The 27861-nt window shown below is 42.0% G+C and overlaps 2 protein-coding genes across 2 annotated transcripts in view; one reads left to right on the top strand and one right to left on the bottom strand.

The window, feature by feature from the left end:
* Filip1l (filamin A interacting protein 1 like) overlaps positions 1-26623 on the bottom strand; it is a 212618-nt gene extending 185995 nt beyond the window's left edge. Inside the window, exon 1 of the mRNA XM_051191706.1 lies at positions 26518-26623. The gene's annotated coding sequence lies outside the window, so the exon portion shown is untranslated. The remainder of the gene's footprint in view (positions 1-26517) is intronic.
* Cmss1 (cms1 ribosomal small subunit homolog) overlaps positions 1-27861 on the top strand; it is a 280080-nt gene that overhangs the window by 208588 nt on the left and 43631 nt on the right. The window lies entirely within an intron of this gene.

Here is a 27861-nt window from a genome sequence, read left to right as displayed (position 1 = left end):
CTTCTTCACACCCCCCACTGAAAAGTTCTGTCTTGTCACAGGCTGTAAGGCAGTGGGTCCAAGTGACCATATACTGAAACCTCAGAAACTTCCCTCCTTATAAATTGTGACCGGTGATTCACTGTAGATGTTTTTTATTGATAGAAAATGGAGTAACACGATAATAGGTATAATATAACCACCACTTAGAAGACCATCCTTTTTTCAGTATTTTTATTTTTAATTAGGTAAATTCGTATGTGTCTATGTGTGGGTTTTGTGCACTTGAGTGCAGTGCTCACAGTGACCAGAAGGCAGAGTCAGATCCTCTAGAACTGGAATTAGAGGCACTGTGAGCCACCCAGTGTAGATGCTGGGAACCAGACTTGTACCTCTGCAATAGTGATACACACCCTGAAGCGCTAAGCCCTTTCTCCTGCTCCTACAAGCCCACTTTTAAATTAACCAAGAATTGTTTCATGATACCTCTGCATTCCCTTTCAGTCTCTTTATCTTCAGATTGTCTGTCAAGAGTGCAAAATTGTGGCACACTTTCAAATACATAAAGTTCTAGAACTAAGCCATAGCCTCATAGAGAGGAAGCACAAGTCAGCCAGAAGAGTCACTTGGGATGGAATTGTCTTGGAAGCTGATTCCCCACACAACCAGAGGTGATTGCCTAAAGTTTGCCTGGAAAAAGCATTACTAGTTTAAAACAACTTATTGTACTATGTAACTTGATTGCAGAGTAGTAAAAATATGTCACACCAAGATGGCTGATAGCCTGGGCCTCTTACCTCCTCCTGGAAGAATTCATTCCTTACTGTCTTCTCATTTAGAGGGAAAAGGTTTGTTATGATAAAAGTCTTGTAATTCCTATTTCCCATTTGAGGAATATGCTCTTTATGTGCACTTGTAATTTCCCAAAACTAGATGTCAACCTTCAGGGGATGTTGTTGTTGTTGTTTTTCTTTTTAAGGTTTTGTTTTGTTTTTCTCTTTTGAGAAACATCTCTTCTTCTCTTGTCACCAGGGCTCTGCCATGGTTCCCTTTCATGTGTCCCTGAACACTGCCCTGAGATGAGGGCAGATGTCCTCAAACGTAGGCTCTCTGACTCCCTTGAGGGAACTGAGCCCCTTCTCACCAGTGTTTCTAAAATATTCCTCTGCCTCCTTCGTATTCTGCCATGTTTGTCTCCTGGGAATCAGAGCTACATATGTTGATGACCCCTTCCTAATGACCAAACGAAGAAGTCACATATGCATCGTATTCACGGCTATTTCTCGGGAGACCTCCACAAGAGGAGAGAGGGTGGTTATGTTGTCATGCAGAGTAATGCATTCTCACGTTGGATTTTAATGGATAACTCAGCTCCAGGCTAGATTCCTTGGCACAAAGGTCACTGTTTTTAATATAGCAGGTCACCAGTTTGGTCACTAGTAGAGTTAATCAAATAGCTGCTATAGTTCAAAAGTACATCTGTATTTGAATAAAATGTGAGTCCTGTTAGAGAGCTAAACTTGACATGTTGCCCCTCCCCCCCAAGTAATAGAATGATTTTTAATGAAATAAATGTGTGCCTTTCCACAGAAAACATGCATGAAAGGACATATTTTATTCCTGCCAATGGTGGGGAACTTTTGACCTCCCACAGGCTTCTTTTTTTGGTTTTTGTTTGTTTGTTTTCGTTTGTTTGTTTGGGGGGGTTAGTAATTACCAAATGTTACTCAACCTGATTAGCAACTTATTAGCAACCCACTCATCATCAGTGCCACAGAAGAAAGGGACAGAAGGTCCCTGAATTTAATTCTGTTTATCTGGGTGTCAGCAATCTTGGTTATATTGTTTCAAGCATTACTACTGAGGCATAGCTTTGACTAGGCTTCCCTCTTTGTACACCTGTTCAGGTTCTACCTAGAGCAAGAAAAGGTCCCTCTCGAACCTGTACTGTAAACAGTGCATAGCCCTAATTGAGACAATTGGTACTTCTTTTGTTCAAAGGAGATTGATGATGACTCGGCAGGCTGACATCTAGAATATGAAGCCTACTTGTGTGGTTCATTGCAACCATTCCCCATGGAGCCACTTAAAATTGTTAGCAAATATCCCCGGAGAGCTGGAAGCCGCACCTAACCCATCCCCTTGCTGTTCAAGACATGAGATGCAATAGAACATTTCTATAACAAATGCCATAACCAAAATAACGAGTACTCTCGTGGCCCCACAAAAATCCTTCATACTGCCTGTTTCAGTCAGCTAACCTCCCCATTTTCAAACCTTGGCAACCACTGGGCATCTTACTCTTCCTTTTGTGCTGCCGTTCTTGGTTGTATTTCGATCTAATTTCTTTGGCATATCGGTGTATACTGGAGATATTTGCAAACAGTGTTTCCCAATAGTTTGTTCCTTAAAGGAACTATATATTATTCCATTATACACATGCGCTGTATTTGCTTCTCTGCTCACCCGTTGATCAACATTTAGGTTGCTACCTATTTAGGGTATTAGCAATAAAGGCACTTTATTTTGACTTTTTTAAGAGCATATAACTTTCTGAGTGTTCCTCTGTGGGTGGAATTACTGAGATTTATCGTAAATGGACGTGTGGAACTCTGTTTTTTACTCTATACTATGCCGCGTTCCTATCAACAGAGTGAGAATTCCAGTTGCTCTTACCCTCACCAACAGTCAGCATTCTCTGTAGTATTCAACTGCATAGGAAGGTGTCTTGTTTTGTGCCATTGGTTGGCTGAGCTGTGACTTATTTCTTAACCTTTTTAGTCTCATGGCTTTAGTAGGCATTTGATATTTTGGTGAAGTCTGCTTTGTCTTTTAAAGGATCGTGTGGGTTGGACTTTGGCATCATAAGAAATTGTTGCCTACCCTCTAAGGTCGCCATGCTTTTCTCCTGTGATTCCAACTAGACTTCGTTGACTTTAGTTTTGGTGTAGGTTTTTAAGTGAAATTTGGTAGCTTGTTAATGGGAGAGGCAACAAGAAGGAGTGGTTCTCATTATGTGGTGTTCCCTGGTTATCACTTAAGTGAAAAGCTTGACTTGATATGCAAAGGTGGTTTCAATAGAAGTTAACCTTCCGACAGTATTGACCAAAGAGTGCTTCATCCTCCAAAAATTAAAAGTCATTCAATGTAATAGCGCCTTATTTCCAAAAAACGCACACGATGAAGCATAGTTAATGCATAGGCAGATGGTTTTCTTTAATGATCTTCTTTTATGTGTGTGGGTGTTTTGCCTCCATGTACATCCCCGTATGAGAGGACACCAGTTCTCCTGGAGCTGGAGTTGCAGATGATGGTGACACCCTGTGGGAGGTGCTAAGGTTAGACTGCGACCCTCTGGAAGACCAGCCAGTGCTCTTAACTCCTAAGCCATCTTTCAAGCCTCACATTTCTGGTTGTAAAATACATTTCTAAGCACAACTCATTCCCTTATAGGTATCCAATTTTTGCGGAAGGTAAGTAGTATATACGATGATTTCAAAACTGGGGACATAAACCAGGGCTCTCAGTGCTTTACAGACCCAGACTCTTAAGTTTCCTTTCCTTCTATGCTCAAAACACCTCCCCACCCCCATTGTCCTGTCTGCCGCTCTCATTAATCGTTTCTCTTTCCTGACTTGTGTCTTCGGGTCTTTAGACCCTGGAGTTTCTTTCTCTCCATCTGCTTGCCCCTCACTACAGTATGAGGATGGATTTCTTTTCTCTAGGCTGAATTTACTAAGTGAGGTCTTTTGTTTTCCTTTGCTGATGTAAATATTAACTTTCTTGGCCTTCTGATTTAGACATTCGGTTAAAAGCACCAAGTCACTGTTATCATGCATTAATTAATCATGATTTGTATACCCTTCAAGAAAGTAGCCCTTAATAAGATAAAACCATTATTTCCTCATCACATAGCACCAATGGGCAACATCACTGGGGGTCCTGTTATCTATGGCCGTGGAAGTTAAGCATCCCTGATCAAAGTGCTATCTATTATGGCTAACATAAGGTGTCTAGACATAGATAGTTTTCAGTACATTCTGGTGGCCTTTGTTTCCTTTGTCTTAAAGAGTAGCTTATTGATTTGCTTCCTGGCTTTCAGATTATGTTTGCCCTGCAGGACTGGTTTAATTGCGTAGATTCAGTTCCATTTTCCCAATAGTACAACTTGCCTATCCACAAACTGAACAACCCAAAGAGATCCAGTTGCTTTTCCCATTTTTTTAAGGTAGCGTACAAAATATTAGCTATGATATCAAACAAAAGAGTTTTCCATTCTTCCTCAATAATATTTGCTAACATTTTTATTTCACCAACTTTGTAGAAGAGATGATTGACTTAATTATAAACCTTAAAATAATCCGTGGAGATGAAGACAGGATGTTCTTTCTTTGTTTATTTCATATGAAGTCAAGCAAAAAGAACAGGTAGGAGAAACATTTCTAAAATAATCCCTCTTGCTTAGGTTTAACAATGTAGAATTAGGCATTCCTGGCTCTAGCTCTTTCTTTGGTATTTGGTGACTGGATAATACTAGCAATACATAGCATTTGAGGGGAAGGTGCCTGTCTAGAAACGTAATATGCATGCATTCCCTTAAGTACATGTGTAGTGTATGAATTCATTGCTCCAAAATGATCTGGAAGAGAAGACTTCTGTGACTTGGGAGGATTTAGACATACTGGTTTTGTCAGTGCTGGGGATGGAACCCAGGGCCTTGCGCATTCTGGGCAATGTACCACACTGAACACAACCTCAAGCCCAAGAACAAGCTTTTAAAGTACCATGATGTAACAGAAATGACTGGGTCCTAGTCTCCACTTTGGGACTTAGTACTAGTTAGTGGACCACAAGTAACAAGTCCTCTCGCCCTTCACTTGGCGTACTGGGCAGTGGAACACAGGGGTTGTATTTAAGTGGTCTTCAACGTGCCCTCCAGCTGAGGGAGTAGAAGTTATTCTTTGCCTGCTCCAGCCAGCTCTCCTCTTGTCTGGCTGCATGCAGCCACAGTCACCCCTACAGTTTCTCACTGTTCATGGCCTGCTCTTCATGGCTGCCTGTTTGAGTCCCGTCTTTCTGAGCAACACTTGCTCCAGAGTGGTTGCTCCCTGGACTGTGAGCACTCCATGAGTACGACTTCCAGTAAAGCCCAGTAAGGCCTCTTCGTGCACATGGGTCCACATGCAGCTGTTTGCCATTGGTTCTCCCCTCCCCAAGGACCAAATGTAATTGTCCTGCTCTTCAGAGTCTTTAAGGTAGTCCAGGGAACATTAGCTCACTGAAAATAATTGAAAACACCTTGCAGAAGAGGGCAGCTGGGATGTGAGCATAGAATTCAGTCAAGCTGATCAGGGTTTTTAGGGAAGAACTTATTCATCTACCTTGTAACATTTTCCAATAAATTTACACAAAGCAGTTCTGGAGGCATAGATTCGGGAAGCATGACAGGGTCATGGACAAGTGTGGATTGCCTAGGACCTCCTGATGGTACATTGATCTCTCTCTCTATCTCTCTCTCCCTCTCTCTCTCTCTCTCTCTCTCTCTCTCTCTCTCTCTCACACACACACACACAGCACCCTGTTACATGTTCTCTAAGTTATTTCCCTTTGACCTTAGGGACAGAGCTGTGTCAAAAGGGAAAACATACTATGTATAAAGAGCCTACTCAAACACTAAGGGAACCTAGTCAGTGAAACCGCAGGAGTTCACACTCTGCTACTCTCCTGGGAGGTCTTTATGGGAATGCCAGTGGTGACAGGTCCCCCTCCCCCAAAAGACATGCTGTCTCCAAACCCACCACAGCTTCCTTCCATTCCACAGGACCTATGGAATATTTTAGGAAAACTTAGTGCAGAGGCTAAGCATGAAGAGACTTGGGCTTATAAGTAATTCTAACTCAAGTTCATTTGGAAAATATTATTAGAACTCTATCTTTAAGGAGCATATGAGTGTGTGTGTATATGTCTACTTCCTCCCATGTATTAGTCACTTGTCTTGTTACCCTTGACAAAATATCCGACAAAAGTAAGTTACCAGGCAGGCTTACTTTGGTTCACAGCCAATCTTAGGAAAGTTGTGGAATCAGGAAATAGAGGCAGCAGGGTCAACCAGGAGGCAGAGGAATGAATGTTTGTGCTGAGCTAGCCTTCCCCTTTTTATACAGTTCGAACCCCAACTAAAGGTACCACCCACATTTAAGATGGGTCTCAATTAGCCTAATCTGGAAGATCTCTCTCCATAGCAATCCTCAATCCCACGAGGGATAAACCATTACATCCTCCAAAGCCAAATGCTTTGACAAAAGGACTTTTTGGAGAGACTGTGGGTTCTCTTGCTCTGAAAAGGGAAGGAGCAGTGCAGAGAGCAATATAGCAAAGAAAGAACATTTTAGAGTTATTATTTACCTCCCAAGCAGCAAGCATTGGAAGCTACTCTGCCACTAAGACTATAGCCATGGTCTAACAGAAATACCCAACATACATTGAAAACATCCGAGATTCTCGGTTTCCCGGGAACTTGCATTTGAACTTCGAGAGCATGTGAAATTCCTGTTTCCGCCACCTCTGGATGGGAACAAAAACAATACTGGAAAACTAATTATTTCCTACTAGTGCCGTTAGGCCTAAGTAACTTCTTCTTCTAGACATTTTCCTTCAGAGGGAATTCTTCACTTGGCCATGAGAGTTCTTCTGTCATTTCATGTCAGACTTGAGCTAAGGCAATGCACATGGAGATGAAGAGCTCAGGTTGTGGGGCCAGCTTAGAATCATGGCTTTTCCCAGCTCTGTGTTTTAAACTGTGTTGATTGACTTTTCTGGGCCTTATCATTTTTTTTTCCACATCTGGAAAATGAATATGAAGACATTAGCATCTTCCTTATGGTTATAATGATTAGTGTTTTTTTTTTTTAATGTACTCCCAAAAGCACATGGAAAAACAGACCACTTTCTGAACACTTTGAAAGTTGGATTTAAAGCTTTTCATTGTAGACTTTAAAATGTATTTTCATTATTAGAAAATAGGACACAGTAAGTGTTCTTTCTATAACATGTTTATGTAAAAATTGGTGGTGGCTGAAATAGCTCCTTTTCTGGCAAGAGATATCCTAATTAAAGATGGGATGGAAAAAGAGAAGGATGCAGTTTAAGAAGGAAAGACAGCTTGCTTGCTTTAAAAGCCCTTGAAGCTTCAAGCTTACTTGAAAATCCTGGGATTCATCTCCACACATCCCCAAGCACTTCTACTTGTAACATGTTGTGAATTTCAGAAAATCTGCATACCCCCAAGACAGTGTTGACCAAGGCATATTAAGCTGTGCACTTTAATGTTTGTTTTATAAGATAATTTAATATTTTAATAGATAAGATTTTGTCTTTTAATAAGGTGGAAAAGCAATGCTAATGTAGGTAGATTTTGGGGCAGTTAAAAAATATAAGGTTCACAGGGGAGGAGGGGGAATGAGGGAACTAGGATTGACATGTAAAACGGGCTTGTTACAAATTTAAATAAAAAATGTGAAAAAAAAATAAGGTTCAGACAGAAGCTGAGGTCTGAAGAATGATTTTACAGCATCCCTTATGTGCTCTTACACAACTTTGGCGTGCTGATAGGCATACTCTAGTTTGAAGGTCATAGGGAGGAAATCACATGTCAAGGTATGTTACTCCTTTAGGGCCCAAGATACAGAAAGCATTGAGCAAACAACAACCTGTTATTATTGTAGCTTTGCAATTCAAAAATGACTACACATATCATTTCAAGTTTCTATCTTGTCCTTACTAGCTGTCCTTTAGAATCAGTGACGGATTGGGAAAATGTTATTAGCTCTGTAGGAGAAACCATGGTTTCACCATGGGACAGAATAACCCCAGATATACGCCGAGACTTTGCTCTTCTTCACACATCTATGGTAAATTGCTGTTGTACTTAATGACAGCAAAGTACTAGAACCAACAAAGATGCCCCGTCAATAGATGAGTTAGTAATGAAAATATGGTACATATACAAAGCAGACTATCCCTCAACCATAAAGAAAAAGGACATGTGAACAATGGATGAATTTGGAAAGTATAATGAGGTGACTCAGTCTCAGAAAGAAAAAAAAAATGACATGTTCTCCTTCATATGCAATCTCTAGCCTATAGTGTAGATGTGGGAATAGGTGTGCATGTGGGTGTAATATATCACTTAGAAAGGAAAGGAGCCGAGAAAGGGCACTAGGCAAGAGTGACAAAGATTTTTTTTCTCTTCCAGTTGCAACTCTGCCATAGGTTTTCCTTTCTTCTCATGGGAGATAAGTGAGTTCAATTCCCTGTTATTGACATAGCAAAAACATTTAAATAAACAAAGTAATTGAAAGAAAATCAGAATTTCCTAGAAGTCATTAGCATATATAATACTGGAATCTTACCATGAAAAGAACCTATTGTCTAGAGCAGGGGTTCTCAACGTGTGGATAGGGATGACCCCTTCACAGGGGTCACCGAAGACCACTGGTAAACACAGATGTTTACATTATTGTTCATAACAGTAGAAAAATTACAATTATGGTGTAGCAATGAAAATACTTTTATGGTTGGGGGTCACCACAGCATGAGGTGTTTGTTAAAGGACCACAGCATCAGGAGATTGAGAACTACTAGGCTATAATCTCTTTTAGAAATAACTTCCTTAAGCCAGGAAAACATTGTAGTGGTTACAGATGATAAGAAAGGCTATACACTGTCTGCAATTAGGTAGTTTGTGATCATAAGTTAAATTCCACTGAAGGCTGTGCTGAATTCATCTTAAAGAGGATGCAGGAGTCAGTCAATCAGGAAGCATTGTTTACCTTCACAAGTTAAAGAATTCATTATAAATTAAAAAGAAATGGTGGTGCACACCTTTGATCCCAGAACTCTGGGGGCAAAGGCAGGTCGATCTCTGTGAGTTCAAGGCCAGCCTTGTCTACAGCGTGAGATCCCAGACAGTCAGAGCTACACAGAGAGACCCTGTCTCAGAAAAAAAAAAAAAAAAAAGAAAGAAAAAGTTTCAAAGTGTCATTTTATCTTGCACTTTATCAAGCCACGACTGAATTCTTTTCGGAACATAAGGTTTGGTTTCTGAACTTTTTAGGTATTTACTTGCGAGAGGGAACATACTTGCTACTGCTACACATGTGCAGATGTCCGAGCACAACTCAAGGGAGTCATTTCTCTCCTAGAATGACAGGAAAGTCCCAGTGAGCCCCTCAATCATATAATAAAAAGACCTCCTAAGGTGATCCAACTATGCCACCTTCAGGAAGTCACTCGACTTTTCTAAGCCTCACTTTCATATTACACAGGGAAAAAAATGCAATGATGTTTCTGCCTGCCTAAGGTGGTAGTCAAGTAAAAGAATGAGTCAGAAAGAAGATTTAAGCTCAGAACACTTACCTGCTTTTCATTCTGTAAATCCTTGTACAGATGGCCACGTTTTACCAGGCTCTGCCCTGGCAATAAGGATAAAAAGTCAAATAAGATTGCTTCTAGCTGTGGAGACAGTTTACCAAGAAGAGGCAGACATGTGAACTACGCAGATGCAATTAAATATATTAAAAGCACAAAGGTAGATCCTCTCTAGCGTGGCTAGCTGTAGGACTAGGTTGTAGGTGGAGAGTGAGCAAAAGAGCTGGATTTGAGAAATTCTGATGTCTAGGTGTTATAAAGACCAGCCATGTCCAGGCTGAGGCTCCTGCCAGCAGGAAGGGAACTAGGAAGGGAAGCAAAGTGATCAATTTGCCAAAGTCCTTCTGAAGTAAGGAATAGGGGTAAGAAGTTGTCAGACTTGAGTAGTCCAGCACAACATAGACAGGTGGGGACCCAACACTTGAGAGAGTTCAGATAGTGACATGACCGTGGAAAGGAAGGTTCTGGGAGCAACAGAGTGGACTGGAAGAATTCTGTCAGCTCAGGATTGAACAGGGCTCCATGACCCTGGGGGTGGCCTCTTTAAGAGCCTGAAAGGTTGTGATGTCCTTGAGGATGGTTGGACAGGAGTTGCAGGGCATCTAAGACAGGTAAACATGTGAAGGTTCAGTAATAACAATATGGGTCACTTTAGAGTTTATCAGAAGACTGCTGAAGTCATTACTGTCCCTGGTCTCCACAGATTAGAAAGCCACAGAGCGCCCGTGCTCATTATTTTATGTCACACAGTAAGTACATACTAAATCAGTGAGCCCAGATCAGCATGGCTGCAGTGCTTTTGCAGTGTTCTTATGCTGCCAGAGAGATCGGAAGAGCACTCAGAGGGAAGTAAGAGAGAACAGGGAGAATCAGGGGCAGATGCAGTTAGATAAGACGGAGAGGGGTACTACTGGCATTAAGTGTGGTTGAGAATGTCCAGGCTATTAAAAAACAAGATCGCTGATGAAGAGTGGAGGCCAAGGCCTGTCAAGGTTAATAATTGCTTTGTTGTAGGCCCAAGTGTCGCCTCTTTGGCCAGGGTACTGATGCCAGTGTGAGAGAATTCTCCCAGTTAGCAAAGAGGTCAGCTTTCCTGGCCCTTCATTCCTGGCAGAGTGGTCAGCTGAGGCCCAGTCACGTCAGTGCCTGTTAGTTCCGACACGTGGAGAGCAGAGAAGGAAGTTTGGATGGCACTAGCATCCAACCTGAATGTAGGATTGAGAGCATAGCAGGCTAGCCAGTGCCTAGGAGGCCTGTGAGCTAGATGAAAAGCACGCATAGTGTTCCGCCTTTCCTGGTCATGATTTCCAGTCTGCTTCCTACCTTCTTGCCAGCCAACCACAGTGCACTGCTTTCCTTCACAAAGGCATCCTCAGTGCTCATCTGGAGAAGCAGCCCCCACTGCCCAGCAGGAAGTAGCCCACTAAGGACACAGGCCAGGACCAGAGCTCTAGAAGGAAGGAAGCATTGTCACTTGACAAGAGATTTTCCACCGTTCAGCAAGGTAAACGTGGCCTTGGGCCAAGAGAAGGCAGGGTCAGAGGCAGCAAAGGGTGAACAGCTGAAAGAGAAGTTAGTTTTCCCAGCCTCCATTTCACCGAGCACGGCCACTGGGATCCGTGATTGTGAAGGAAAGAAACACAGCCTTCAAAATAACATGGATGCTGTGCCGTCTGACACATTCTGTCACTGGCCAGAGTGGTGGCAGGACAAACAACTGCTCTCGGAAATAGCATAGTCAGCAGAGAGAAGCAAAAGAAATCTTCAAAGCCTGCATTTACAGCCGGGTGTGGTGTCATGCCTGTAATCCCAACATTCATGAAACTGGACCAGGACACTAGTGAATTGAAAGCCGGCCTGAGCTATATTTTTGAGACCTTACCTTGAAGGAAGAAGGGAGGGAGGGAGGAAGGAGTAAGTCTCTCATCTGCATAGGCTCACAGAAGAAATCTAATCATTTTTGTGTGTGTAGTGGTACTGGGTATTGAACTCAGGGTCTCTCACATGTTATGCTAACATTATACTGCTTAACTGTACCCCAACCCCCTTTATATTTTGATATAAGGCTTCTACTAGCTGTCACCTGTCCACCCAGACAGGACTGGTCAGCCTTTGCCTCTGCCTCTACCTCCTGAAGTGGCTGGGGGTGCAGGAATGTCCTTCCAGGCCCTGCTTCTGTCTCTCTTGAACCAACCCAGAACTTTTCCTATACCTCCCCTGTGACCTGATTGATCCTCTGTGTTATTGTATGTTTTTAATGAGAAATAACGTCCTATCTTGGTTTGCATTCAGTCACTCTTCGATGCTTGCATGAACATGTGTACCCATGAACGCTGACTCTCAATTCTTCAGCTTTCTTCCAAGCTACTAAAGATACAGTTAGCAAATCCAGTTTCACCTTTGGCGACTACCACAGACTGCCACTTGCTAAGTATATTTGTGTCTGATCACATTGGTGAGGGGCAAGGGTGAGTGAGCATGTGAAGGGAGCTGGTTCTCTCCCTCCCCCATGTGGGTCCCAGGGACTCAAGTCATCAGGTTTGAAGACAGGAGCCTTTACCCCAGCCATTCGCCTGGCCCTTAGGGTACATATTGTTTAAGGTGTTTTGTGATGTTTCAAGTATACAGGAGCATGGGAAGAGTCTTCTGTTGCTAAGTCTTCTTATTAAAAAAATTAAAAATGCTCTTCTGTCTCCAACCGAGCTCCGGCAGGGGACAAGAGCAGTTCAAAGGAAAAAGCAGTCCCATAGCGCCTGTTCATAGCCTACAGGCACTAGTGGAGGGGGAAAGCCTTGCCATGCTGACCTGAGAGCCGATATCATGAAAGACCTTCCTCAGATTTTATATCTTCCTGTGCACCATCACCCAAGCCGGCTGTCTTTAAAGGAAGGTGGTGACCGTGGGGAGGGCACCAGCTCAGAATGGCCAGAATTTGGATCCCTAAGTTTGGGGCAGTGCAGTGAGCTGGGTAAAGCCTCTCTGTTCAAAAGGCTGTTGTTGGCCCTCTGGGGAGTGCCATACACACCAGAGACGGCTGTCCCGTGTTAAGTGTAAAACTGAATGTATGGCTAAAGATCTACATTCTTGAGAGGTTTACTCCTCGTGTATGTGTTGGGTGGTGGGGTGTTTGTGGGATAATTGGATTTGTTTTCCTATGGAAGTTGGATAGGCCGATTTTATAGATAACACCAACCATTCTTAGCTTAGAGCCAGAAGGAATGGGCAGAGTAGGACCAAAGTTGAACTGGGTAAATGTATACATGCATGTCTAGGTTAGAAATTCTAGAATGGTGACTTCAGGGCCTGTCACAAACCACCCCTGAGGAGTTTCACTTGGGTTTAGCATAACTAACCTCCTGCAGTGGGCATACTTGTTGCATTAAGATGATCTGACAGAAAAGTCCTAGACCCTTTGTGTTGGCAGCATTAGCAGCGACCCAGCTGATCTTCATGAGACAGCCCTTATTACTAATGAGAATCACAAGCCTGCTTCTGCCATGCTGCCCGACAACTCATTTAATCAGCCCCATCCCCACCCCAAGTGAAGAGGTTTTCAATTAGTTGAAGCATCTACTTACACCCTTATTTCCCTCCAGGACCAGAGGCCATGTCACTAAACTGGGGTGCGTAGCCATTCTTTGAGAAGTGGCAGCTTCTCGTTTCACTGCATTAAAACAGCTCTTTTTGTGGGGTTCCTGCCACAGCCGTGGCCATGGAACATTTCCCTCAGGCAAAGGACTGAGATGCCTGGCTGAAGGCTCCTTTGCTGGACAGCTGTCACTGACCTCTGCCTGAAGCAAGAAACAGAGCCAAGATAACATAGCTGTGGTCACATACAGCCTGTTAACTGCATCGATTGTCTTTATTTGTTTATTCAAGAACCCTGAGCTGCTTTTTTTTTTTTTTTTAACAAGAAATTTGAACCACATTTTGTTTGAGATACTCCAGAGAGATGTAGCGATGTGGTTACCATTTTATAAACTTTTAAATGAAACCATTAGCAGCTCACAACTTTGTTTAAAGAACAAGGGCTTGGAGCACAGACCTGTGTTCTCAAGACCCAGAAGACAGTGACCAAGGCAGAGAAGAATCCCATACAGAGCCAGTAGCCAAAGCTTGCTATGCATGGCCGGGAACTCAGTGTTAGGGTGATGACTTCTTCCCGTTTCGTAGGAGAGCTGGTAAATTTGGCACCGCTGCAGTCATGATTTGTACCAAAGTTTCTACCTCTGTTGGTTCTTCTCTGTAACAGCGCAAACCTCACCAATGCTTCTTCATTCCAGCCTTTCCGCTAAAGAATCTGCCTTTGTTTTGCTTTCTCCCCTCAAGTCCATTTATGTTGATAGGGCTTCTCCATGTGCAAGCTGTTTTCCTTACAGTTCTCTGTAGCATCCTCTTATCAATGTCTTAGAGAAAGTTTCATAAATGTCCCTATAAACGCACTCAGATATGCATTCCCTCATCACTTTTCTAGACTATTGGCAGAGGCTGTTTGGTAGCTAATGTGCTCCTCTCCAGGGAGTGTGGTTGAAATCATCTGTGCAGTGTCACATCCAGTTCCCAACCATACAAAACACATAAGAGGTAAGGAATTTAGACTAATAGCCTTTTGACACGTATTTTGGAAAAGTCAGTTGTCTTCCCAGAAATCCATTCTTTTGGATTAAATAGATTTCATATCTAAGAATTTCAGAGTTTCCAGGGAAGCTTATAGCTAAAATGTGGACTAATTCTAGGGCAAAGAGATAGATGCTCAGGCTTAATAGTCATGTAACAGGGGAGTTAAAGGGCCGGGAGATTAGCCAGATTTAACCTAAAGCATAGCATTTCTCCTCTACCCTTTAAGCAGCACTGACATGGTATTTCCTGGAGATTAATGACAGTCTGAGTTAATGGACTGAAGGAGGGCCATTAATCCCTTGCACAAAGGTAGTTTTGAAAGTCAAAATGAAAAACAACTGCTAGGTCAAGGGCACTGGATCCCAGGGGATGCCTCAGGAGATTAGTTACTTTCAGAAGCCATCCTTACTATGTGCTCAGCCCCTTCTCTGCAGGGCATGCCTCAGCCTTGGGGTTTCGCCATCCTGGCATGCAAGTAGTGTTTTGTAAGTAGTTTGTGATCTTTCTTTTCATCAGACAGAACTTTTTTTTTTTTTTTTTTAATCAATAAACTGCTTCTTCCCACTGAGAACTCAGCCATGTCACCATCTTAGAAGTCATTCTTCACACATAGCTTTTACCATCATAAACATGGTGGATGCTTGGCTGTCAAGAAACCAAGACAAACAGAACTGTATTTAAAAAGGTATATGTACTATGCAGAGGATACACAGGAAAATCTGAAATGTAAATGGCTGGGTGGAGTTGATGGAGCAATCAAACAGACACCACATCAGTAAATCATAAGAGCTTGCCCATCAAAAGGAGACAGTGACAACTCAGTCCTGTCAGGAACTATTATAAGCAAAACCTGCAAGCTTCCCAACATCGAATGACATAACTGAAGATAGAGAATGGCAGGCTGAATTCCCACAGTCTTTCTCCAGACCAGCCTAGGCTTGACTGATTTCAAGTGTACTAATCTAGCCAGGTTTGTTAATCTGGGGATTAGGCAAGGTATAATATTACCTTCCAACAAAGAAGTCTCCTAGACTACAGAAAGGCATAGAAACTGTGTGTGTGTGTGAGAGAGAGAGAGAGAGGGAGAGAGAGAGAGAGAGAGAGAGAGAGAGAGAGAGAGAGAGAGAGAGAGAGAGATGCTTCACCAAGGAAATCCTTGGAGTCATCAGAACAGCTGAAAGTTGCAGCTTTTCTCTTAGTTCCCGTCATGCAAACACCTCATCTGTAATCATGCATCCTTGGTAAGGGTTGCAGATTCCAGAAGCTTGCTCCCTTACCTGGGAGAGGTGTTGCTCACCTTCCCACTTTTCATGTCAGCTTCCTGTGAATCCAGAAAATGCCTTCAACCCCATCCAATTCAGTAAATTGTTCTGCTAATTCTGACCTAAGGCTCTGATCCTTGTAGTACACTTTCATATTTTTGGAGAAATTAAGATGCCAAAAGTTATTTCCATAATTAGAAAAAAAAATCACTCTTCTGACTAATAAGACAATAGACCTGTGCTAAGGGAAAAAAAAAAATGTTTTCTGGTCAGTTGAGTGAAAAATACAAATACAAAAGTTTCATTACAATAGTGACGGGGCACTTGAGCCATGGCTCAGCAGTTAAGAGCACTGGCTACTCTTCCAGAGGTCCTGAGTTCAATTCCCAGCACCCACACGGTGGCTCACAACCATATGTAATGAGATCTGGTGCCCTCTTCTGGTCTGCAAGCAGAACACTGTACACAATAGATCTTAAAAAAGAAAAATAGTGGCTGGAAGGGAGTAGAAAAGATGGATCAGACGTTAGCCATGCTCACTGCTCATGCAGAGGATCAAGGTTCAATACCCAGCACCCGCATGCCAGCTCACAACCACCTATATATAACTCCAGTTCCAGGAGATCTGACACCCTCCTCTGACCTCATGAGCACACACACACACACACACTAATAATGACTGGTAACTTGCCACTAACATGCCTGATCTAAATCTGAGAGCTTTCATCCTTAGATTTAGAGACAGCCAAGAGATATGATTGTGTAGCTACCAGTTCAAGTGCTTCTGTTTTAGCAAAGGCAGGGAAGACCTTTATATAGTTCCACACTCTATTGAAAATTTCTTCTTTCCTTCTCCTCCCCTCCCGCCCATCAGTGCTCCGGGTAGGTGGGAGAGCTGCCCCTGTCCACCACGGGCTGCAACACTTGGGAGAGCAGGCCCTGAACCTTGCCTGGGCAGCACAGTTGAGTGCTGGGTGAGCCAGTTCCGAAGTTGTGAGCATGGGAGGGTTGTCCCTGTTTCTCATCTGTCATGTGTCGGAGTGGGTATGGGAGCGATGCCCTCCCCCACCTCATCCCTGCCTATAATGCCCAAGGCAGGTGGGAGCGCTAGCCCTAAGGTCCTAAGAGCAGGAGAGCGCTGCCCCCACCAGGTGCAAAAGCAGAAGAGTGCCCTGCGCCTTGCGGGGGGAGAGGGGGAGGAGGGGAAGTACCATAAAACCAACGCCAGAGACAGAGGCGCTGGCTCTCAAGGAGTAGGTGTGGGAGACGAACCCTGAGGATGTGTTAGTGGGAGAACTGGCCCCACCCCTTGCCAGAGCGGAGCAGGAGAGCTCACCCTGGTGGTGAAGACAGGAGAGCTGGCAGACTGACCCACCCTGCAACTACGCAGGCCCAGAGCCTGAGTCATGAGTTTAGCCCAACCCAACATCCAACTGATCTGTGATCTGCTGGAGCATGTGAAGGGACCTGTCCAGCAGACCCAAAGCTGCAGCGTCTTCCCAGCACAGGATAACAGCAGGATAACTAAGAGGAGTCCCAGTGAGGGCCCAGCATCAACAGTTTGTAGAAACCAGAGGCCTGGAACCAGACCCATGACTCTTTACAATGAACACTTGAAAGTAAAGATGCATGGATAAAAGGGTACTGCATGACTCACTCCGTCACACTACAGTTTCCATGACAAGCTTGATTTTTTTTTCCTTCCTTTTTTTAATCTTAAACTCAATTTTATTTTGTTTAGGGGTAGAGGGTGGGTATGATAGGCAAACGAGTAGAATGGAGACTCATGATGTGAAAGACACAAAGAGTAAATAGAAAAAAAGTTGAAAAAGCCTTGATTTATATGCAGTCAGCTGGAGTGAACCTAATTGGACGTTTCCATTGAAAATGCCTTGTACAAATGAACTATCCATATGCAGTTGGGGACATAACCAAATTATGTGCTTAAGGAACTAGATTATTTAGGTCATAATTGCAGCCTTGTGGTTCGGTCTGGGGAAGTGGAAAGGACTGAGTGCATTTGGATAAGAACTGAAGCTCCGCGTTCAGCAGGCCTCTTGTGTCACGTTGTTGGTAGTGAAAGTTCCTGGTCTCCTTGCTCCTCTGAGAGTGGCAGCTCCACTGTGATTGGGCTGTTGCTTTCCGTCCACATGATTGGCAGGTGTTTAATGCATCCCTGCATCCGCCCAGCCCGTCTGAAACCTGACCCACTTATTAAGTGATGAGATAGTAAAGCTTGCTACCTTGTGTGTACAAATGCTGTCTTTCCAAATTAGAAAAGAACTAAATAAAACCCTATGGAGCTGCCTTGGTTTAAAAGGAGTAATTTAATGCCCCACCACTAAAGTTCTTCTGAGGTAGCATTACATAAAATAACCACTGCTGGATGAAGAGTTCTTGAACATTCTGGAATGATTTGAACACATTTGAAATTTTTATTGTCTACTCAGAAGCCTCTGGGCTGTAAACTGTCAATTTTTTTGAGTATTGAAACATCCATTATACAACTTATACTTTATGAAAGAAGTGAGCAAGAGAACGATATTAGAAAAAAAATGACTTGCATAAGGTCAGAGATTCTCAAAGGAAAGAAAATGGTAGTTCTGCTCTTTAACATCAATCAAGGAAATTTCTTGTTTTTTTTTTTTTTTTTAATAGTCGACTTCCTGGGGATTTTCTTAGTGTCCAAACATGGCTTGGCTTTCTAAACTCATATGTCTTGGCGGGTGCAGTCTGGAGCCATGGTTCATAACTTCAAGTCCAAAGAAAGCGCCATTTCCATGCACTTCGCTTACCACTCAGGGCTTCTTCAGTTGGCTCAGAAAATCTGAATTTTTGTGTTCACAAATGTCTTATGGTTTGTAACATTTATCAGTTTCTCCGGGCCTAGTATACCACATTTTCAAGACTAGATTACTTGGACCCAACCTATAGCCATCATAATAGTTTTGTGTATTAACAACACTGGTGACGATAGCACCTGATTAAGTACTTGTTTATGCCATTGAATGTGCTCACTACTCTCTAGTTCCCCTTTATTACTCTCAACAAAGGCCCATTTAGTTATTATCTCCATTTTGTAGTTGAGAAAACTTAAGGCCTTGAGGTTAAGTAGGTGTTGAAGATGGAATGGGACTGAAAGGGAAAGCCAGAGTGCCCTCTGGGAGAGTTCGTGCTCCTGGGCATCGTACACTGTGTGATGACCTCATCCATTTACTGGTTTCATTCCGACGTGATTTTATGTGGTATTCGTGTGTTCAAGGCAAACAGCCCTTGCTCTGTTCTGATGGTTGGGCCTTGCTCCATATCTAGATGCTAACATGTTACCATTCCAAGATCAACATCAGATTGTAGGATCCAGAATCGTGTTTGGCACATCATTTGTTTGTAACACAAATAAGCAAAGGAACAAGCTTATGCCTCCTCCAGGCTTGGCACGGGCCTTCTTTTGTGATATCCCTACACTGGGCACAGTGTGTGGTATTGGTGGCAGCAACATTGGTGGCTTCTGATCTTTAAAGATCAGACATGCAGCAGTGGCTAACTAGTCAAATGAGATCGAATGCCTTTGTAACTGTTGTTTAGAAGCCCACAGTTTTGGCCACTTTCTTTAAGGAAAGCAGCTATGTGAAGGAAAGTCTTTGCATAGATATTTGCCCCATGCCTTCTTCATTGGAAAGTGCTGTCTTAACAGACAATATTACACAAAAGGTGAATTTCCGGGGATTCTAACAGTTGATAAATTTTACTGTCTTAAAAAGAGAGGCAAATTTCCCTGTCCACTGGTCTAAGTTCTTCATCTGGAAACTAAGTGAGCAAGCTCTATCAGTCATTTTTCAAACATTCTTTTTCCTTTCTTTTAGCACCCTGACTTCTTAAAATTAAGATTTTTTTTAATTTTTATTTTATATGTATAGGTGTTTTGCCTTCATGTATGTCTCTGTAACACTTGTGCGCAGTGCCTATGGAGGTCAGTTAAGCGACATGGGACTAGAGTTACAAGTGATTGTGAGCTATCATGTGTGTTCTACGAATTGAACCCTGGATCTTCTGCAAGAGCAGTGAGCATTCTAAACCACCAAGTCATCCCACCAGGCCCCTAGCTTTTCTTCAAATGAAAATAACCCTGTTCACATGCTCCATTATATAAAGACCAAAGCAGAATTTGTGTTTGAAGTGTGAGACAGAAGGCTTTCAATTTTCAGTCATGCAAATGTTTAAGATACCCTTTGCCAGCGGTAAGATTTATCCTTCAGATAATGTACAATTCTACAAATTGTGATAACCATGGAGACCTACATCACCCCTTTACACGAACTCCTGTACTACTAGCTCCTAGGAGCTAGCAATCCCTCATCTGCTCTCTGCCCCTATAGCTTCAATGCCATATAGTGGTACTTACTCAGGATGTGACATCTTGAGCCTGGATTATTTTACTTGGCCTAATGCTGCTGAGGCTCATCCATGTTGCCATACTGTTAGTGTTACAGAGTGATTTGTTGTGAAGTTGTACTGTGGTTTGATTATTCATTTGACAATGGAAGTGTGTTTGAACTGTTTCAAGTTTGAGGCAATTAAGCCGCTATATATATTGCTTCTTGACTGTTAGATTAGAAAACATCAAATTCAAGTCTCATTGAGAAAGGAAATGGCTACTATTCTGCCCCCAACAAACACACTTACTGCCTTCTAGCTGATGGGGTGGTACATGCCTGTAATCCCAGCACGTGGGTACCTGAGGTAGGAGGATCGTGTCTTGGAAGCTCTGCCTCAAAAACATCCCTCCAAAAGCTTTTCTTTTGACACCCCAACCACACCCATAAACACATTCAAGAATGGAGCCCTTAGTGACCTGTGTGTTTTCTTGGTGGAAGACTAGTTCCCAAAACAGCACAACTTTCACACCCAGTTTTCTGTTCACACCTATTTCTCTTTGGAGAAATAAACAACTCCAAGTGGTCCATACCAACAGTGTTTGCCCTCTCTCACTTTCACAATCCATATACGATCTTATGTCCCTACCTCTCACCTAAGAAAATGCCTTCTGGCAATAGCGAAATTTTGCTACTATAAAAGTGCAATCATGGAGCCAGGCTCCCTACAAAGTGTGGCTTTTCTTTGGACTCACGCCTGAATGTGGCTCATCTTACGTGGCTGGTTCTGCTGTACACAGGGGTAGTTTTGGCCAAGTACACAGACTACACATTGGTCTCTAGTATTTTTTTCCAGCAGTTGTGAGGCTGTTAACATAGCTTAATGTACTATCACAATGTATAATTCAGACCACTAATATAACTTAGTGCAATCATCATCATCACTCAGGCCATTAATACCATTTCATATAATTGATGTCAGTTAGACTGAAAACATCATTTAGTAAAATTAATATCATTTAGCCATATTCACAGTGTTACATGTCAACCTATGCCGGTCTGGAAACTTGCTCATCTGCTATGACATAGACTAGAAATTGATACAAGTGTTTAAGGGCTTTTATAGCAATTCAACATTACTACAGAATCTTAGCTTGTGATCCTGATTTTGAATAATTTTTTACAGTCAATGAATTGACCACAACAGAATTTTTGTTCTGTGTCACAGGCAGGTGGAAAGTACAGATATAATGTGTTTTTCAAATGCTAACCTACAAAGAGTTGCCTCAGAATGTTGACTCTATTCTAGGGTGGAGCCTGGGTTCTGCATTTCAAACCTATTGTCAAGTGATATCTAGACCCCTCATCTGCCAAGAAACTTGAGCAGTGGAAAGTCAGAGGACTTGTACACTTTACATAAATGTTTTCTGCCTATAATAGGTTTAAGCATGCATCTGCCTTTAGTAAACATTTATATGAAAGGCAGCAAAAGAACGTCTCTGTCAACATGGAGCCCTGGTTTGGGTTATTGTTAGTGAGAAGTGGGGCCTGCCATCATACCTTTTACCAAGCTTCATTATCACACCCTAGGTCTCCAGTGCCAGGAACAGAGCAGCTCAGTAAAGAAATGGTTGACCAAATCCCAACCCACCTGTGTCCCTCAACTAAAAGGCTGCTTGTATACAGTGTTACAGCCTGCCTGGTTTCTTGTGACTGAGTTCTTTACAGAAACAAACCTCTGCACCTTCATCATGTCATATTTTTGCTCTCCTTCTAGAATATCTCATTTTGGAATTTCCTGAGAGAGTCCTGCCTCACAGGAAGTTCTTCAATTCTGCGTGTGTCTACCCCATTGATTACCCTACCTTCTTCCTTTTCTCAAGTTGGACCCAAGCAGCAGATTCCAGAGCACCTATTTTGTTGAATCTCCTATATAACACAAATGTATCTTTTCAACTGATGGAATAGACACTCTGAATTGCATGCATGCATGTATGGGACACTTGCAGCAGATAGTGGAAACCCTGAATTTTAGAAGAATTTGCAGATACTGGACTTAAAATATTTTTGAAAGGTTTTGCTTTGCCTTGCTTCTTCTTTCCATTCTTTACCTTTAGGAAGTTGTGTGGTTCCTAGAGGTTAAACTGTCTCTATCTGTAAAAGTTGAGGTGATGAATCACAGTTCAACATTATCACACAGCCCAATTTGTCCTTATGGCATCCTCAACAGCCATATGCTAAGCATGGGAAATAGAATGTAGGATTATCTTATTGGGCATTAGCACAGATACTTATACATTATACCATTTCAGGTCAAATTTTGTAGACTTTTTACATAAATTCTATATATACTGTAATTTTAGGTATTCATTTATATATTCCTATAGAAAAATGTATAGAATTTTATCTGTTCTATAGTATTATAACAAACCCATCCAAACAAAAATTATGCTAGGAATGACCAGTACTTGAAAGCAAGTACTAAATAATGTTCATTAGATTTAAAGAACAGTTTCCATCTTTCATTTGTTTAATTTGAGGTGGTCTCCCTGCATTACTCAGGAGGGCTTGGAGCTCTTGACCCTCCAAGCCCACACAGGCCCCAACTTTATTGCATGCCTCTCCTACAACATATAGATATTTATGTCTTCGTTGTAAGAAAATAGGATAATATGTTTTGGGGTTTTTGTTTTTAATTTTGAAGTATTAACTGCCCCTGCTTAGCACCTAAAGCCAAAGTTGAAACCATAAGACGGTAACCACACATGCTCCCTGATCAAATGCAAACTTTCTAAAAATAGCTTCATGTGGATAGCGATATGAGGAGCAGCTGCTGTCACTGGTGTCCTTGGGCACAACCTGGCAGTCTCACACTGTTGCTGGGCAGCTGCCCTTTCTGTCCCCTTCTGGGCCAGCTGCAGCAGCTTGAAGAAGAGGCACAGAAGCAGCTTCACTTTGCTAGGATCTGCTGACTCCATGACACCCCCCAGATCCATTGATGAGCTAGGATCTCCATTCCAACCCACAAACTGGAGAGAAATTCATCAACACACACACACACACACACACACACACACTACAGCAAACTGAATAAGAGAACAAAAAAGAGAGCTGGAAGAAAGGGAACACAGAGAAACCCTGTCTCAAAAAATAAAAAATAAAAAGTAAAATAAACAGAGTAATAAAGGCACGTAAAGATGAAAAACTCAGAGAAAATCTGGTTACTGTATGCTATTGTGTTGTCTCTACATTGTTTGACTGCTGAAAAAATAACAACTGATAAAGAAAATGCTACTACATTAATTCAATTTATATATTTTAAAAATGCTTTGACTCCAACATTTAAGTTCAAGGACAAGTTACTGGGGAAAAGGATTTCTATTTTTTCTTCCACAGAAAATAAAAAGCTGTGGATTCCTTCCAGACTAATGTGGTTTGATCAAGCCAGGCCCCCTAAAACAGAGTCGCTGATGATCCAACATTCAAAACAGCTTGAACAAAGCAGCCTCACAGACTACAGCCAAGATTTCTACATCTTCTTAGGATCCCCATGACAGCGCCCCCTATCAGCAGGAAGTAGTTTGGAAAAAACAACGCCCAAATTCCCAAATATCGTTTATAAATGTTTGTTTTCATTTAAATGGTTGGTTATAAATGGGTAATGATCACAGCCGATTATTTTTAAAGGTAAAAAGGGAATTATGGTATTGATATGATTATTTTGTATTGGAATGGATTTTCATTTACTGATACAATTTAAGGTCAATGTTGTGATATGTATATTTCTCTTCTTGTTTATGTATTGTGTTTATATAGCTCATTTAAAAATGTAATGTATAATTTAGTACAGATTTTAGATAGTTACCTATAATAGTCAAAACATAGCTAGGTGAGTTAGGTTTTCTAGATATGCAGATGTATTTGAGATAGATAGGAATTCTTCAAACCTTTCAAAGACCTACAGAATATGGCATTTAAAGTGGTTTAGGGTTTTTGTGACAGTGAGACATAATTGTTCCTGGCAACACCACCTGCGTCAGAAAGGAAGATGAAGATGGACATTGAAGAAACTCATTATGGAGTTTACTTCCAATATGGCAAGACTAGCCATTTGGACAAGATACTGCTCTTGTCTGGACTGTTTGACTTTTTGCTGTATATACTGGACATGCAGGACCCACAGAAAAGTGACTGCTGATTCAAGATGGACATTGCTACAGAGTTCCTGCTTCATGGAAGAGTCTGCGAGACAGTATACAGGACACAGAGAAAAGTGACTGACAAACTGCCAATACAAGAAGACAGTTTAAAGTTTCCTGCATTACTGAAGAGTCTGCCAGACACACTATGGCCTATGGGCTAAAGATGGAAGATTACAAAAGAACTTCGGGTGACCAGGCAGTGAGTTGTCTCTGTCATTTCTAGAGTTTATATACTATCCTTCTGTGGTCTTTGATGGAGTTGAAGACAAATAGTTATGGTTATAGTTTTCCTTAGTTAGGTTTAAAGATAAGATACATATAGGACTGTAGATTCACAAATATAGGATAGATGATAGAATAGTTTCCTTTAATCTTGCTAAATGTCAATGGACTAAATATTGTTAACTTTGATTCTTATTTGACAACTGTTATGTGATATATTTTGCTATGTTAATGTTAAAACCCTTCATGTTATTTTAGACAGAAAAGAGGAGATGATGGGAGATGTCATTCTGTATATGTTTCTCATACTGGTTAATAATAAAGCACTGTTGGCCAATAGGAAAGGAAGATAGGAGGGACTAGGAGACAAGGAGGAAATAAGAAGTAGTAAGGAGGAGTCAAGATGGAGAGTCAGGAGAGAGCTGGACGCCAGCCGCCTCCCCGGTAAGAGAAGGCCATGTGAAGATACATAGAAATGGGTTAATAATTAAGACAGAGCTAGCCAATAAGAAACTAGTAACTGGTCAACAGAATTATCAAATACAGAGTCTCAGTGTGTTAATTGAGGCTGGCGCGGCAGTGGGACAAGACTGGCCGCGGGAGGAAAAACCGTACTCCTTACATTATTGTTTGTTCAGTGTGAAGTTACCAAATGCTTGTAATCACTAATTCTATACTGCAGAACATAAACATTTTTAAATCTTTTAATGCATCATGCTACACAAAGAGTATCTCCTTGGTAAGGAAGTTTTGTTTTAGACTAAGATAAAGAATAATATGAACTGTGTTCTGAAGGAAAGAATGAACGGCTCCTTTATTTGGGGCTTTTCCCATCCTTGGACCTGCCCGACTCTTGGCAAGTTGTGCTCTCAGCCTCTCCAAATACATCATCATTGGAGCCCACAATAAAATAGATCTAGTTACAGTACCTCTGCCTGGGGCTAGCACTTGACTGAAATTCTAGTTGAGTAAAGTTTGAAAAGAGACAATTACACATGAACTTTGGTAGATGCTAAACTCTGAGAATAAATGACTGTCTTTTTCTTCCTGACCAGTGCTTGTTTTTGCCCCAGCATTTTTGAGTGGTTTTGCATTGGCTATAATCAGAGCCTAAACCTCACATCATTTGGGGAAATTACACAGGAAAGTCTCCTCCTCCGAGAGCTGTGTTATTTATGCTACACATTTGTTTTATTGCTACATATTTGTTTTATTTTTTATTTTTTAGAAAATGGAAATACCATGTTAAAATTATTGATGCATCTGGAAAATGTCAGTAACAAAAAAGCTGTCATGTTGCTGAAGCTGAGTTTTCAAGTTAAGCATGAGGAAAGTTTCATAAGTGACAACAGATAACTACAGAAAGAACAAGTTACTTGGAATATTTGTTTTTAATGGATTGACAACTAGGACAGTATTACCAGAAGAAAGGCATTTTATCTGCAGCCATGGGAGCAATGTTATCATTAACGTACTACTCCAAGTCCTCTTTATGCAAATCTCATATGCCACGGAGTATACTTTGATAGTATTTGCATTGCACCTGTTCTAATGTTTACGGACACTTTCTTTAATGATGCGATCATTGGTCACTAGAACGCATAAAGGAGACTCAAGCATCTCAAGTGAGCATAGGCCTCTGCTAAATGAGCTTCTGGTCAATATACGAAGTGTCCTCGCCATTGTTACATAATGTTCCCAGTGAGCACACTGAGCAGAGCTGCCCCAGCACCTCTGCAGCAATCCAGAGTCATTGCTCGTTTACACTGATATGTGCTGATTGGATATCCAGTCAGGCTCCGTGTAGTGAGCTGCAGTACAAGTCCATAATAACTATTGTTTGAGACCTCTGAAATCTTAACTTCCAAAACCTGCTCCATTCCCTGGCCCCCATCACATAAATAAATGTGAACACAGTAAAAAGAACCCATTCTAGTCATCTTATGGAGTTGGCAATCTCTTCTGCCATCGCTCATGAAAGGGAAATCCCTTCTCTGACTTAGCAATTCCAATCTGCTACTCCATTTTCATCGCGGGATGATTCTAAAACTGAAAGTTGGCCATTTGTATTTACAAAATCTGACAATCAACAAGAAAAGTCATGCACTCAAAGCTCCCTTTTTGCCTTTGACCACTGAACTTACTCCAAAGAGGATAATAATTTAACAACTTTTAATTTTCTTTCATCGCCTACAGTGTAACAAAACTTGCTATCAGAATAAGACCTCTGTTTCGCAATTGGCTTTTACCAATTTTAAACTTAAAGGCATCCTTCATAAAAGCTGAATCATACCTGAGACTTCCTCCCTCCCCTTGCATAATTTCCCAGGGATTGTGCTTCTCTGGAGAGCATTTGACAGTTCCCAGCTCGTGGATAATGCAGAAACATCCCAATGCCCTTCTCAACCAAGTTAAGGACACTTAGCTTACCGTGCAGGTGCCTGTCCTTGATCACTCCTGGCAGATCTCTCTTCTGATCCCTGTCAAGATCCACTTGTGGAACCCGAACACTCAACAACGTTTTCTTTTCTTTCTGGGCTCCCTCTCAGTTTTTGTTTTATGGGCTTCAAAGTCACTGAGAGTTTGCAGTGAGGGACCAGTGACAGCTCTGTAAAGGGGATGCAGCAGAGAGCCCAGCACAGACTGGGCCCAAACACTAAATATATCTTCCCTTGCTGGGCAATGTCCTTCATACTCTGAAGACAGGCGACCTTGCCGAAATGCTCACCCCACCTCTTTGCCAGTCTCCGCTGAAGAAAGGGTCTAGCCAAACTGAGCTGCAAGATTAGGCGACCCTAACACCAGGAACCCTCTGTCCACAGCAGACAAGTAGAGGCAGGTATAGGCTCTTGAGCGTGTCTGCATGTTCAGTGTTTATGTATTTGCATGCCTGTGCCCAGCAGCTGCTCTCCAGATTAGACAACACCACTCGTTGGCAAGCATCTCTAAAACCTCCTCCTGGGTCATTTCAGATTCGCGTGCACATCCTGGATGAGGGGGGAAACTGCTGGGCATAGCGTAGGTCCCCTTCTCTGCCATGTTGCTACCTCAAATCCACTGTGAGCCATAAACAGCAGCACCAGGCGCAACTGCCAGATAGATATTAAGTTGCCCCTCATTTTGTATCCTGCAGCTGTGAACCGATGTAGGCTTTGTTTGAGATTTGAGTAACAAAAGTCATGACCCTTACTTGACAGCCATAACCCAAGGCACTGTGTGCAGACACTCACTATTATTAACGCTGGATTGCTCTTTAATTTGAATGCCTGCCCATTCCATTTAGTGTTACAGAAGACAGGGGACAATTTGCTAAGAAAACTCTACAGCAACACCCAACACCCAAACGTATAATAGATTTTTATTGTCATATATTATTCAGGTGTTACTATAACTTTGTATTTTAGAGTCTAAGATTAAAAGGCTCGATTTAATTTTCTCTAGGTGATATCACTTATACAAGAGGGGTTACATGGAGGGGCTTGTTCATTTGTTTGACAAATACTCATTGTAGCACCGTTAGATATTGGATCCTCTACTCCTCATGCATGCCAGCTGCCTGAAACTAAGCTTGTGCATGATCTTATTTAATGCTCATGGCATCCTTTTAAATGAGCCTTATTCCCAATACTCAAATGAGAAAATCAGAGACAACAACAATCATTAACTAACTGCCTGTGTATTACAAATGATAGACTGACTATACTGGGAATTCAAAATTGGATATGAGTCCCTCTAAAGAAACCATATTCTTTGGGGTGTGTGTGTGTGTGTGTG

Source organism: Phodopus roborovskii, unplaced genomic scaffold (genome assembly GCF_943737965.1).
Source record: "Phodopus roborovskii unplaced genomic scaffold, PHOROB, whole genome shotgun sequence".
Classification (NCBI taxonomy): Eukaryota; Metazoa; Chordata; class Mammalia; order Rodentia; family Cricetidae; genus Phodopus; species Phodopus roborovskii.
This window is presented reverse-complemented; position numbering and strand designations above follow the sequence as displayed.